The sequence below is a fragment of the Cibotium barometz genome, chromosome 53, assembly GCF_041138505.1.
Source record: "Cibotium barometz isolate CiBa-2024 chromosome 53, ASM4113850v1, whole genome shotgun sequence".
In the NCBI taxonomy this organism is placed as follows: domain Eukaryota; kingdom Viridiplantae; phylum Streptophyta; class Polypodiopsida; order Cyatheales; family Cibotiaceae; genus Cibotium; species Cibotium barometz.
In genome coordinates, this window is record NC_141098.1 from 5,855,768 (window position 1) to 5,868,525 (window position 12,758).

General features: G+C 42.3%; 1 non-coding gene across 1 annotated transcript; it reads right to left on the minus strand.

The window, feature by feature from the left end:
* Positions 1 to 11,806: 11,806 nt before the first annotated feature.
* On the minus strand, positions 11,807 to 12,009 carry LOC147608230 (small nucleolar RNA U3). The gene has a single exon (XR_015264547.1). It is a non-coding gene; the product is annotated as a small nucleolar RNA U3 (small nucleolar RNA).
* Between the last annotated feature and the right edge of the window lie 749 nt (positions 12,010 to 12,758).

Consider the following 12,758-nt stretch of genomic DNA (forward strand, 5'->3'; position numbering starts at 1 on the left):
ACACAAACCACCACAACACCCATATGTGCGACACAGAATATAAAAGTCCGAAAGAAAATTTGTTCGTCGCATGGGTAAACATAATGAAAACCTGACAATCCAAAGAAAGTCAAAAGATCAAACAAATTTTAGTTCGTCGCTAAGTGAGGATGAAACAAGTTCTGATTTGGCAATAAGTGCACCTCAGTGACCAATCAAGAAACTAGAACCCACCCAACCACCCCAAATTAAAAATCATGATCACATGATATATGTGGAACGTAAAAAGCAAGCTAACAAGAGCATGCTTAGCATTGTTGAGTGTCATACAGGATCACCGATTGTGATTGAACCTCATAATGCCAATCCTAAAAAAGCAACCAAAATACAAAACCCGAAGGAGTATCGCGTTCCCTTTCAAAGAGGAAGACGTACTCTTTATAGAAGAGTCAATAGAGATAGATTGCACGAATTATGCGGCTGAAAAAGCACGCAAGGAATTTCATAAATCCCTTACAAAATTAAAGCAATCTCTCAAATTCTCATTTGGAGGAGTTCTCTTCTCTCATGGTGAAGCTAGCATAGCGTCAGCACTTGCATCTTTAAAGGCTAAACATGAGTTATACCAAGACATAAAGAGCTCCATAGAACAGGACTATGAGGATTCACAAGTTTCCAAACAGAACTCAGTTAGAAATGTCAGCATAGCATAGCGTCAGCACTTGCATCTTTAAAGGGCTAAACATGAGTTATACCAAGACATAAAGAGCTCCATAGAATAGGACTATGAGGATCCACAAGTTTCCAAACAGAACTCAGTTAGAATTGTCAGAGGACCAAGTGTGCCATTGTACACATTGGGTACTCTTAAAAAAGCTGAGAGCCAAAAAGAGGATGAAAGTGAATGGGAATATGAAACAGAAACAGGATCTGAAGCTGAAACAAAAACTAAAACTCCACTTGAAGATTCTATCGCGGTATGGTTGGATTTTCCTACAAGTAATGATGTTAAGCGCAAATGCGCATTGATTAGCTCTCGAGCTAGTCATAACATCATGACAATAGACACTTGGGTGTCATTGGGACAACCTAAAATTATCCCTAAAGACAATGGTCTTGCAAGAGGAGCCAATGGTCAAAACATTGATGTTCCAAGTTACATTAGCTATGCTACTCAAACAATCGGTGGAGATGTGAAATTTAGATTCCATGTTACCACAGATCTCCTTGAGTATGATGTCATCCTTGGTGAAACTTGGATACGTGACTCGTATTCAATTGATAAATCCATGCAAACAGTCACCTTGAACACTCCTGCAGGCATTGTGCAATTGCTATTACGGGAGGAAGAGACCTTGGAGGAGCTAGAACTTCCAACATACCTTACTGAGAATATTCTAAGAACTATGGTTGGATTGGAAATTTCTAATAAAATCACCGCAATCCAAGCACAGCTTTATCCACCAACACAAGAACACAATCTCTGACCCTTGAGTTATGGGATTTGCTAGGTCAACCAACACTCACGACTCATTCTGAAAGAATTCCATTTACACAAAACTTGAACATGCCATGTCTGGGGTACTTTGAACATACAATGTATATTGAAACTAACCCCCTTACTTGCAAGTTTTTTGTAGTTGAGTATGTGTTGGAAGCAGATTTGATCTTAGGGCATAACTAGACCATTATTGCCCAAGCACCACTGTGCTTTGTTAGCGATAGGGTCATCATGATGGTCAACGATACAAAATTGACAATACCGTACTGCCAGGAAGAGGATCCAACCTTAATGGATATCTATGATGCTGAACGCAAAAAGTTACAAGCCTCTTTCAACAACAGAAGCCCCTCTACACAATGACCTACCATCTTCTTCAATGACCGACTCCGATAAAGCATCTACTCCTACAAGTCCATCCTCACTAACGAAGTTCAATGCCGAAACCTCACAGTCAGCAGCTATTCCTGAAAAAGTTTCCCACGCGTAACCATTTATCTCTAACAAGGAACTCAAAGGAAAAGCCTGGGAGCCAACACCTCTTAATCGACAAACCTCACCAAAGGAGATTGCAATATGCTCAAAAGCCTCCACATTAGTAACCACCACTCTGCAAGAAACTCGAACCTCATCGTCAACAATGCCCATGAGTCTCAAACCTGCAGCCTCAGCGCTAACCAATGTGAAGGAGGGCCCAAAACCTTCCAGTTCCACCAAAAAGAAAAATCCACCAAGACAACACAAATCAAGGTATCTTAATGGTATCAAAATATGGGTGGAGAAGTAGCTACTTGTAGCTTAAGGCTACTACGAAGGTGCTATAATCAAATTTGGGTGCCTCGACAGTCAAAGCCTCTTCCTCAATGCAGCATTCAAAGGCCAAGGAAAATTAAAAGTACACAACATTTTTCACAAAAGCGTATGAGAGTTCCTCAAAGAACTCCAATAAGTCAACAAGTGTGGGTACCAAAAAATTACTACAAGCACAAGGGTACTACCAAGGAAATACCAAAGCCTAGATTCCCAAGCATATCAAAAAGTCTCCTAAGCTTGCACAAAGAAAGAAACCTCAGTACCAACAACAACATCAACCACCAAATTATAATGTTCATCAAAGATGGGTGCATGTGCACGTGTTTCAACAACAAGAATAATATGATGGTAATCCCATCATATGGTTGCCAAAATCGAACCAAGTGAAGACAGCTTCATCATCAACTTTAACCCCAACAGCTTCACCTAAAGTTTGACAAGAATGGAAACCCAAGCAACACCAAACAAGCCACTCAACAAGTACGGAAGAGCTTGCATGTTCATTCAAACCCACTGGCCCACCAAACAAGTACACAAGAGCTTGTGTGTTCATTCAAACCCAATGGCAACCAACCAGAAGCTGTACCCATTACTTGGACAACACTTGTGCCAAAAATTTAAGATTCCATTCCCACGTCTGCAAATGAAGACTTATGAGAACATTAAAAACAAACTCACAATGCTCTTTTCACCTCTTTGGATGTGAAGCATAAGTGCAGAAGCTATGCGGTAAATATAAGCACTGATTCTCTAAAATAGGGAATAGAAACAAGAACCGTTGAGGTGGTAGCCCAAAAAAAAACGAGAGAGAAAAAAAAGAAAAAAAAGAAAAAAAAAGAGAGAAACACCATGGAGTCACACATATGGCCTACCTAAAAAAGGTAGAATATCAAAAGCAACTCCCAACGATCTTCAATAGCTAGTAAAATTTTGTTAAGCTTATAGGTTACTATTCTTTTGGCTAAGTTAATGTAGCAGCTACTCCATGAGTACATATCCATACTCATGCACTGGAGGACATTTGCACCAAAGCCTTACCATCGATAACTTCCAGATAAATCTCTGGATGGGGGAGCCATGGTGGACGAAAGCCTGGTCAATGGTATAACCCATCACCTGAAAGTTTCCTTCAAATTGCAAACCTCTCCAAACACAAGTCTTCACAACGCATGGGTCTCAAATCCTTAGTGAAGAAATCTTAGCCTCGCAAGTCGACGTAATTCTTTCATGCCTCACCAACAAGTAGCCACATCAACAAGCAGCAGCTCCATAAGAGTCTGTGACTCAATTCTTGTACTTCATCTATATCTACTTTATTAGAGCACTTAAATATACATAAAAGCATAAAAATCACATGGGAAGAAGCATGCAGGAACATGTCCTACTCAACAACATTTGATAAGAATTCTACCTCGAAACGGGACATCATCGAAGGCATATTCAAATGATGAATGTCATTTCAATGAAGCAAATGAGGAACTGAGAAACACAATCTCATTCTGATGATTATGTCTACGTTTCTTTGGATCCTTCCTTCTCTTATCTCCCATTATTAACATATCTTAGCTTCCCCACTAACAGAAATCACATGTAACCTTGCTTATGATTACCAAAAAGCATAATGAGCCAAAAAAAAACTCACAAAAATATAAAAATATAATCATTCATCATAAAAAATCCCACCCCCGAACCCGTTAGGAATTCCCAATAAACCACTAACCTTTTTATTTACTAACTAGCCCTTCTTATTCCTTCCGAAGGAACAAAAGATCATTGAACGTCGGACGAAGGCTCGCATCAATAAGAGGCAAAGGCACTCCGTGAGGTAGTCAATGTTGAAGGCTCGCGCCCAGTGGATGCAGAGGCACTCCAAGGAGGTAGCAGCGGAAGGGATGCAGACTTTGGTGACAAGGGTGTTGCGGTACGCGAGTGATGATGAAGAGCAGAGAGGGTTGCCATCCCGAGTGGTGGTGGTGCAAGCTTTGGTGACAAGGGTGCTGCAATACCTGAGTAGTGGTGAGGAGCAGAGAGGGCTCCTTTCTCGAATGGTGGTGGTGCAAGCTTTGGTGACAAGGGTGCTGCAATACTTGAGTGATGGTAAGGAGCAGAGAGGGCTGCCGTCCCAAGTGGTGTTGATGGAGAAGATAAGTAGAGAGGGCTGCCGTCCCAAGTGGTGTCGATGGAGAAGATAAGTAGAGAGGGCTACTGTCCCAATGAGGTGAGATGGTGAGTAGTGGTGAGGAGCAGAGAGGGCTCCTTTCTCGAATGGTGGTGGTGCAAGCTTTGGTGACAAGGGTGCTGCAATACTTGAGTGATGGTAAGGAGCAGAGAGGGCTGCCGTCCCAAGTGGTGTCGATGGAGAAGATAAGTAGAGAGGGCTGCCGTCCCAAGTGGTGTCGATGGAGAAGATAAGTAGAGAGGGCTACTGTCCCAATGAGGTGAGATGGTGAGTAGAGTGGGCTGCTATCCCAAGGTAAAATAAAGAAGAAAAATGATGATAAACTGTAGCAGAGAGTGGGCTACTTCCCCAAGATAGTTACTGATGATAAAACGTTAAAGTGCTATACTGTGTAGCCGAGAGTGAACTACTGTCCCATGAGCAGAGGAAAAATGTTGAAGTCCTCTACTAGCAGAGAGTGGGCTGCTCCCCCAAAGTATGGCCTGATATAAAACGCTGATGTACTGACCTGTAGAGTAGAGAGTGGGCTGCTCCCCCAAAGTATGGCCTGATAGAAAACGCTGATGTACTGACCTATAGCAGAGAGTGGGTTGCTGTCTCAAGGTGTGGCTTGATGTAAAACATTGATGTGCTGACCTAAAGAGCCGATGATGATGAAGCAGATAATGTGCAGTCCCCCGACAGCAGCAAACAACAGTAGAAGTGATACCGAATATGTCTATGAAGTGGTACACAAAGGTGAATGATGAGGCTAACCTATATATATGGTTTTGATCAACCAGCCTAAAGGTTGTCGGTGGGCCAGCAGCAAAGACATAAAAATACTAAATAAAACCAATAAATGTCCAAAAAAATCCCTTTTTAGGGCTAGACAAAAAGTTGTTTTCACACACCTTCCTCACAAGCTCTTGGGCTTGTTTCATTCTCTCTTTCTCCAACATACAGTTGAGTTTCTTTGGAAGGTTTTCATAGTATATGGATTTTCATAGTATATGAGTTTCTTTTCCTTGGGAATAGGATTGTGTGGGAGGTCATTGGATGTCTCCACAAGGGAGGTAGTCTTGTTTGGAGCTCTCGTTTGAACTTGTCCAAAACCACTTTTAATGGATTTGTTTGGGAGGTCATTGGATGTCTCCACAAGGGAGGTAGTCTTGTTTGGAGCTCTCGTTTGAACTTGTCCAAACCACTTTTAATGGTCACGACATCATTGCCCTTGACAACTGATCGTGCTTTGCATTTCCTTATGCTCTTCGAGATCTTCTTCTTTTGGACCTCTGGTACTTGTTCTGTAGCCTTTTTAGGGGCTACTACATCGTTTGGGGCTTAAACGACTCTTTAGTTTCTTACTTTGAAGTTGAAACCTAGGCTTATTGGAAGCCTTAGATGTTCCTTTGAGTGTTGCCCTTGTCTTGGCTTGGAGACCTGTGATGGCATTAAGAGGACTATATAAATAAGTCCTCCTTATACGCTTAACAAGTTAAGGCTCGTCGAAGTGGTAAAGCAGATACTTCTGCATGGGGACAATTATCACTCTGTTGGGATAATCCTTGTAAGCATGGTCAAATCCTTATCAAAGTGGTAGCAAATGCTTCTACATGGGTATAATTATCACTCTGTTGTTTGGGATAATCCTTATAAGCATGGTCTAATCCGCACTTATAACATATGTCTCTATAAGGAAGTTGGAATTTGGCACAGGATTAGGAGTGCTAAAAGCACTCAAGAAATTTGGTGCATGATCTTTATGGGGACACTCCACGATATAGTGTGGGCCTTTGCATCGGATGAAAGCATTACATTGGTGGTTCACATGAGACATAGTATATGAGTGAAGCAATATGCTACTCATATGGGTCTTGTTGGTAATAAAAATCACAGCTCTCTTATTCTTGGCTTTCTGTCTCTGTGCGAGCACTATCACCAGGTACTATTGTATTAGAATGCCAAGAACAATAAGAATTGATTGAGGTGGTAGTACTAGGGGTGGTAAGGGGTTTTGATAGGTAGGCAACTTGTGCATGCCAAGAAGTGATTGGTGGGGCTGGTAAGGCCTGGTGTGGGGAGCGTCTGTTGTGGTGCCAAAGTCCACCCCACTTTTGGTACCACAATGAGTTATGTCACGGTTCTTGTGACGCTGGTAGTGAGCATAAAATTATTATTATCTAGGCATTAGCATCAAATATTGTTACTTATATGATTTTAGTGGCAAGTTACACACCAAACCATATCTTTACATGGGAATAAATGTGGATGTCCTACTTGAAGTGCATTGGGGCTAGCCTTCAGGTTTCCCTTCCCTTGGGGCTAGCCCCCCTACCACTATTGGCCTAAATGGTTAAGCAGATTGTCCATGATCATGTCCTTGACTAGGACTCTAGCTGTGCTAGTTAGGCACTCTTGGCCAATAAGGCTTTGGGTGATGTGTTCCCTTGGTTGATGTGGTGGTGGATGACTTCTACATCCTTAACTTGCAGATTGTCTACTAGGTCTATTGTCTCAAGGGATTAAAAACTCATCAAAAATGTAATGCCTAGACCAGTCTAGATGCTCGTTAAGCCTCTTGCTCTTAAGACTGATCATAAATCAATCAATGAGCAATAAATCATCCAGTCTTTTGTGGGTGTTACATCTCATATGAAGATACTTGGTTCTAGCAATGTAATCTCGTATTGTTTCTCTCTCCTCCTCCTTGAGGTTATATATCTATGCAATGGGGCTCCATCTGGCTCCACTGGGTGAGAATCCCACAATGGAAGTGTGTCTCAAGACCTCAAATAGCTCACCTTTTCAAGCAGGTTTAGTGATTTAAGCCACTGGCCTCCTTTGCCTTCATAAGACAAAATTGAAATGAGTAGATCTTGGTGGGATCATCAATTTGTCCTATGGCCTCGCAAATTTGATTGAACTTCTTTAGGTACTAAATATGATCTTCAATTTTTATCAAATTTTGGTCATCATCCTTGATATGTGGAATGGCTTGATTTTTCCCAGCTCTAAGCCTTTGGATTCTATGTTTGTTGTAACCCCCCTTCCCATCCTTAGTATGTCTTATGTGTATCCACATGGCGACAGGGTAATGTAAGGGGGTGGTTGCACAAAATTCTCTTTTTCAGGGTATGGGATCTCTTGCCCTATGGAGTTTCCCTGTGTAGGTTTTCTAAATGGCACGTGTCCTCTATTGAGGCTACAGGCTCTCTCTCACAGCCTCTCTCTCTTTCTTGTTATGACTAAGAACACGTTGTTATGAGAATTCTCTCATGGATCCCTATGTGTTGAGGTATTTTGAAATATGGTGCACATCATGTCGTGTATAGGGCACATGTATGTGGGAGTAAGTGAGATGGAGCTTAGGATGTCATGAAATTAGAATGTATAAAGGCTAAGGTTATTTGGACATGTGAATGGATGAATGTAAAAGGGAGTCAATGGTCTAAAAGCAAGCACATGGAAAGTGCAAGGGTGCACAAAGCATATGGGCATTTATGAACACAAGGATGGCACAAGGGAGCATGTGGATGGGACCTCTATGAGAGCTATAAATGGACGTATCAAACTCATTTCCTTAATGCAAAAATGTGATTATGTGATTAGCCCTAATCCATATCTTGTTCATCTTCCTTAGTGTCAACTCTATACTCAAATTATGTATTCCTCCATCTTTCATCCACCATAAGTCTTTTTTCCTCATATTCATGGACTTATATCCCATTCAAATGCATTTCATTTAACACATGGTATCAGAGCCAACTCCATTCCTTTCATCTCATTATCACTACATAATACCATAATTAAAATTAAACCCATATCTTATCCAAAAAAAACTGTGATGGAGAACCACCTAGTGGTGGAGGGCTTCCCATTGCTTACTCCCTCCACCATTGGGGAAGGGCTTCAAGGGGAGTATAGAGGAGCTATGGGCAAAGTTGCTGCTCAGAGGAGTTACTCCAACTAGGCGCAAATTGGCACTTCTAGCCGACGCCTTAATTTTGGGGAAAACACGTTGTCTATCGAGCTTGCGCAAATATTACGTAATTCCTCTTGGATCCAGGGGTTTTCGGCAACCCCCGAATGTGCTAGTGAAGTCGGTTTGGCAAATGATCAAATGTAACTCAAGATCTAGGCTTGCACCTTTTTTCCAATTAAGGTTTTGTTATGCTCACTAACCTTGATTAAAATTTGGTTTATTCCAAGTACCATTGGTTCAAGATCATCTTCAATCATTGCTATTTGATTCTTTGAAAGCATTGTGATTAAATCGGAGTACAACTATCACTCAAGGTTAACTAATTTTTTTCTTCATGAGAGCTAAGTGAGTGTTTAGTAATCTGAATCCTATTTAGCACCCAAATCTAAGCTAAATTAATTCAAACCATTGTAAGAGGATTAGACACTGTTGAGATTCAATTAAAATCTCGGTAAGGCCTTCCTCATTGAGCCATGGCCACTTAAATCTTAGTGGATAAATTCAGTGGCGAAGGATTTCATACATGGCAAACAAAGGTCATGTATTTACTCATGCAAAAGGAACTTTGGGGGGGTAGTAAATTGAGATGAGCTTGATGAAGGGAGTGATGATGAAGTCAAAGCATGGATAAAAAAAGATAGAAAATCCAAGGCCATCATTGGGTTAAGCCTTGGGGATAACATCATCCACCATATTAAGGAAGGAGCATTTCAAGGAAGCCTAGGATGAACTAGAGAAGGTATTTGGAGCAAGGGCAAAAAAATCAAAAATAAACGTGAAAATACAATTCTATGGGCCTGATATGGAGTTCAAAGACTCATTTGTGGAACATTTAGGTAAGATGAAGAGCATTATGATGCATCTTGCAGGTATCAAGGCACCCATGGATGAGAAAGATGCAATTGTGGTCTTAATGAAGAGCATGCCTCAAAGAGTTTTCTTCGATGGTAACAACTCTTACTAATCTTCCAAACCTTACTCTTGAAAGTGTTGAATCCTTTTTATTTGAAATAGGAAACTAAAAGGTTCACAACAAAGCTCAATAAACAGCAGGGAGACTGCAACAAATCTAATATCAAATGTAATAATTGTGGAAGGATGGGGCATGTAATGGTCCAATGTCGTTATCAAAACAAGCCTAAGCTTATATGTGATGCATGCGGCACGGTAGGCCACCTTAAAAATAATTGTTAGTCAAAGGAGAAGAAACAAAGCCACTTGATAGGTGAAAGCATTTCATGAGGATGCTCCACAAGAACACCTTTTCTAGGTGTGATGATGATTCATGTCATGTCTTATGTTGATGTCAACCTTGGGATTGGAAAACCCTTGGTGAAGATGTGTCCATGTGATGATAATGTCGTGTCATGTTGCTATAATAACTTGGTTATGTGGTAAAGTCACTCTATTGGGGTAGATTAAGTGGAATAGCCAATTGTATTCATGCATTTCATAAATTTTTATAATTTTTACATTGTTTGAATTAGTATCCCTGAAGCATGCAAATCAATAAAAAACAATTAAAAAGCACTTAATTGCATGTATATTAACCATTAACTAGGATTAGGATCATAAATCAATTATAATGGAATGGATTCCACTCCTAATCACAATTGATAAGCTCTTCCTTGGTTGAAAGCAATGATATCTAAGCCTCTTAGGCTCCAATTTCATGCAAATCACCAACAAAATCAAGGGTTTTTTCCCTTCCAATAGATGAAATTAAAATTTTCTATTGCAAATAAACTCTAAAGAAAAATCAAATACGACAACTAAACACATCCAATGACTCTAAAACCGAATGTTTTTCAGAGTGTGATCTCATCGAGCCATATTGGGTGATCCCAATAGCTTGGAATGGATGGATGGATAGAGCTCAACCCTAGGCTAGTCCTAGTACCAAATATGTTCAACTCAAGAGTTTATTCTAGCCTTGCCAAAGTATATGGTGTTGGGTCTTGTCTTAGAGCTATAAATATAACTTCCCTATGTGGGTGTGCTAGCTTGTCCATTGCATCCTTACTCTGGTGTCAGACCAGAATGCTCCTTGCTAATGAGGTGAAGGGAGAGCTCTCTATGCCTCTATGGAGGCAATAAGAGATGGTCATTCATGATGGTTCTCTTAATGAAAGGTGGGGATTGAAGGGGAAGCTAATGCAAGAAGACAACCTACAACCAATCCTATCTACTAGCAACAAGTATCCATCAAACATGCAAAGTTCAATAGCATACGTGCAAGAAAGAAGAGAGAAGAGGGGATCTCAAAAGAAGAAGTAAAATTAGGGAATGATTATGTCTTTGTTATTTGTAAAAAATGACTTATGTACAAGTGACTAGTTTTCACACTAGGTTGGCCAAACTTAAAAATGGTCTGGCCTCTATAACTAGTCTTGAGCAAGTATCTACATGAAGTCTTTACCTATTTGACATTAAGCACAGGGTAAGGCCACTATATATGTTTTAGGCCCGTCTTAGAAAAGATAAGTGCCCGTTCAAGCGGGTAAGATGGGAAAGCACCTTACAGTAGGGTAAGCGGGTAAAACCATGTTAATCTACGAACTGGTTAACTCTCTCTCTCTCTCTCTCTCTCTCTCTCTCTCTCTCTCTCTCTCTCTCTCTCTCTCTCTCTCTCTCTCTCTCTCTCTCTCTCTCCTAGCATAGTCGAATGCAAGGGTTCTTGAAAAATGTGGGTCACTTCATTTTACAGTTGGATTAACATTGTCACGTAGGCTGTAATGCCTATGACCGACGGCAGACCGGATGGCCATGTCCAGGGTTCAGTGGGAGAGGACGCCCATGCGGAGTCATGGGCGGCCAGGCTAGTGTGGACGGCAGGCCACACACTATATAGCCTGGGGGATGAGGGGCAATCCTCATTCTTCCTCTATGGCTGGGTGGTGAGCCAGAGGCCGTCCCCTCTCGTGGTAACGCCCGTAGCGGCGTTACGGATATCTAACACTGGTATCAGAGCATGGTTCGAAGGGATCGTGAGAGTCCGTGCGCGAACGGGGGACCGGAGCCCACTCGGTGGTTTTCATCCACAATCTCCTCACCCTTATCTCCACAAGGGAATGTGTGGAGGGAGGAGGGCCAAGACTTTGGAAGGGAAGAACTCTTTCTCTCTCTCTCTCATTCTCTCTCCCCGTCACACACAACATCGAGGTAAGCAAAATTTGTTTGTTTTTCATTTTTTTTTCTGCGTTGAATCGCTTTGAAAAACTGTGCGTTGAAGGTTTTCAAAAAAAAAATGCCTGTGTGTTGAGGTGGGGGGGGGCAGACCAACCCCACGAAACCTGTGTGTGTGGGGGGTGGGGCGGCGAAAACCAGCCAGGCCAGCCCACTTATACGTTAATGGCGGGGTGGGGATAACACCCGTCAGATCGCCCAGTAGCCTTCACCACCGGCGGAATGAGCACGGCGGGACGGTCATCAAGGCGCAGGGCGGAGGGCGGGGACACCCAGCAGCCCTGGCAAGTTATTCACGCTCTGGCGGCTGAGCCTCCTTTCGTCGTCTGGGCTGTGCGACTTGTCAGATCAGGAATGCTCAGGCAAGATGTACGACCGAACATTCTCAGCTCGCACCTCTGTCTGCTTTCGATGCGCCGTGAGAGAAACAAGCCGTCGCATTTAGCTACTCGAAGCTGAAATTCAGTGTTTGTGGGGCGCGAGCTTCAGTAGCCTCCAAACTATCTGGCAGCGTCGCCTTCTGGCCTAACACAACCAAGCTAGCCAGGCCGGCGGTGGCCAGCCAGCCAGGCCGACCAGCGGTGGCGGCGGCCACCCAGCCAAGCCAGCCAGCGGCGGCGGCGGCCACCACACAGCCGGCGACAAACGGCCAGCAACCAGCAGACGCCCACCAGCGGCCAGAAACTGCCCCAAAAAAAACATTTATTTTTTTTAAAATAAAAATAATTTTCATTATTCATTTTTGTGAATTATATGAGAAAATTCAAGGAACCCTCTCTCTCGGCTGGGGAGGAGAATCATTCCCGCAAGAAATAATCCCAGCAAGGGATAAGTGTTTTCGGAGATTAATTTTTGTTATGAGTTGCAGGTATATTTTCTCGTGGATCGGAGCATCCCGGAAGCGTCCTTGTAGGGGCTCGCAACGCAACAACAATTCGACAGGCGACCGTAAAGGGGGGTGACTATTATTCTCTCTCCACCATTGCTCATTTTTATTAGCGTTTTTTTTTAGTAATTTCCGAGTTCTCGCATTATTTTTTTGCAAGAATTAAAAATGTCTGCTAGACGTAGTGTGTCCCCACCGCCTTCTACTTCTCTAGGTTTTTCCAGTCTCTTGTCCTCGGTCGCGGGTTTGA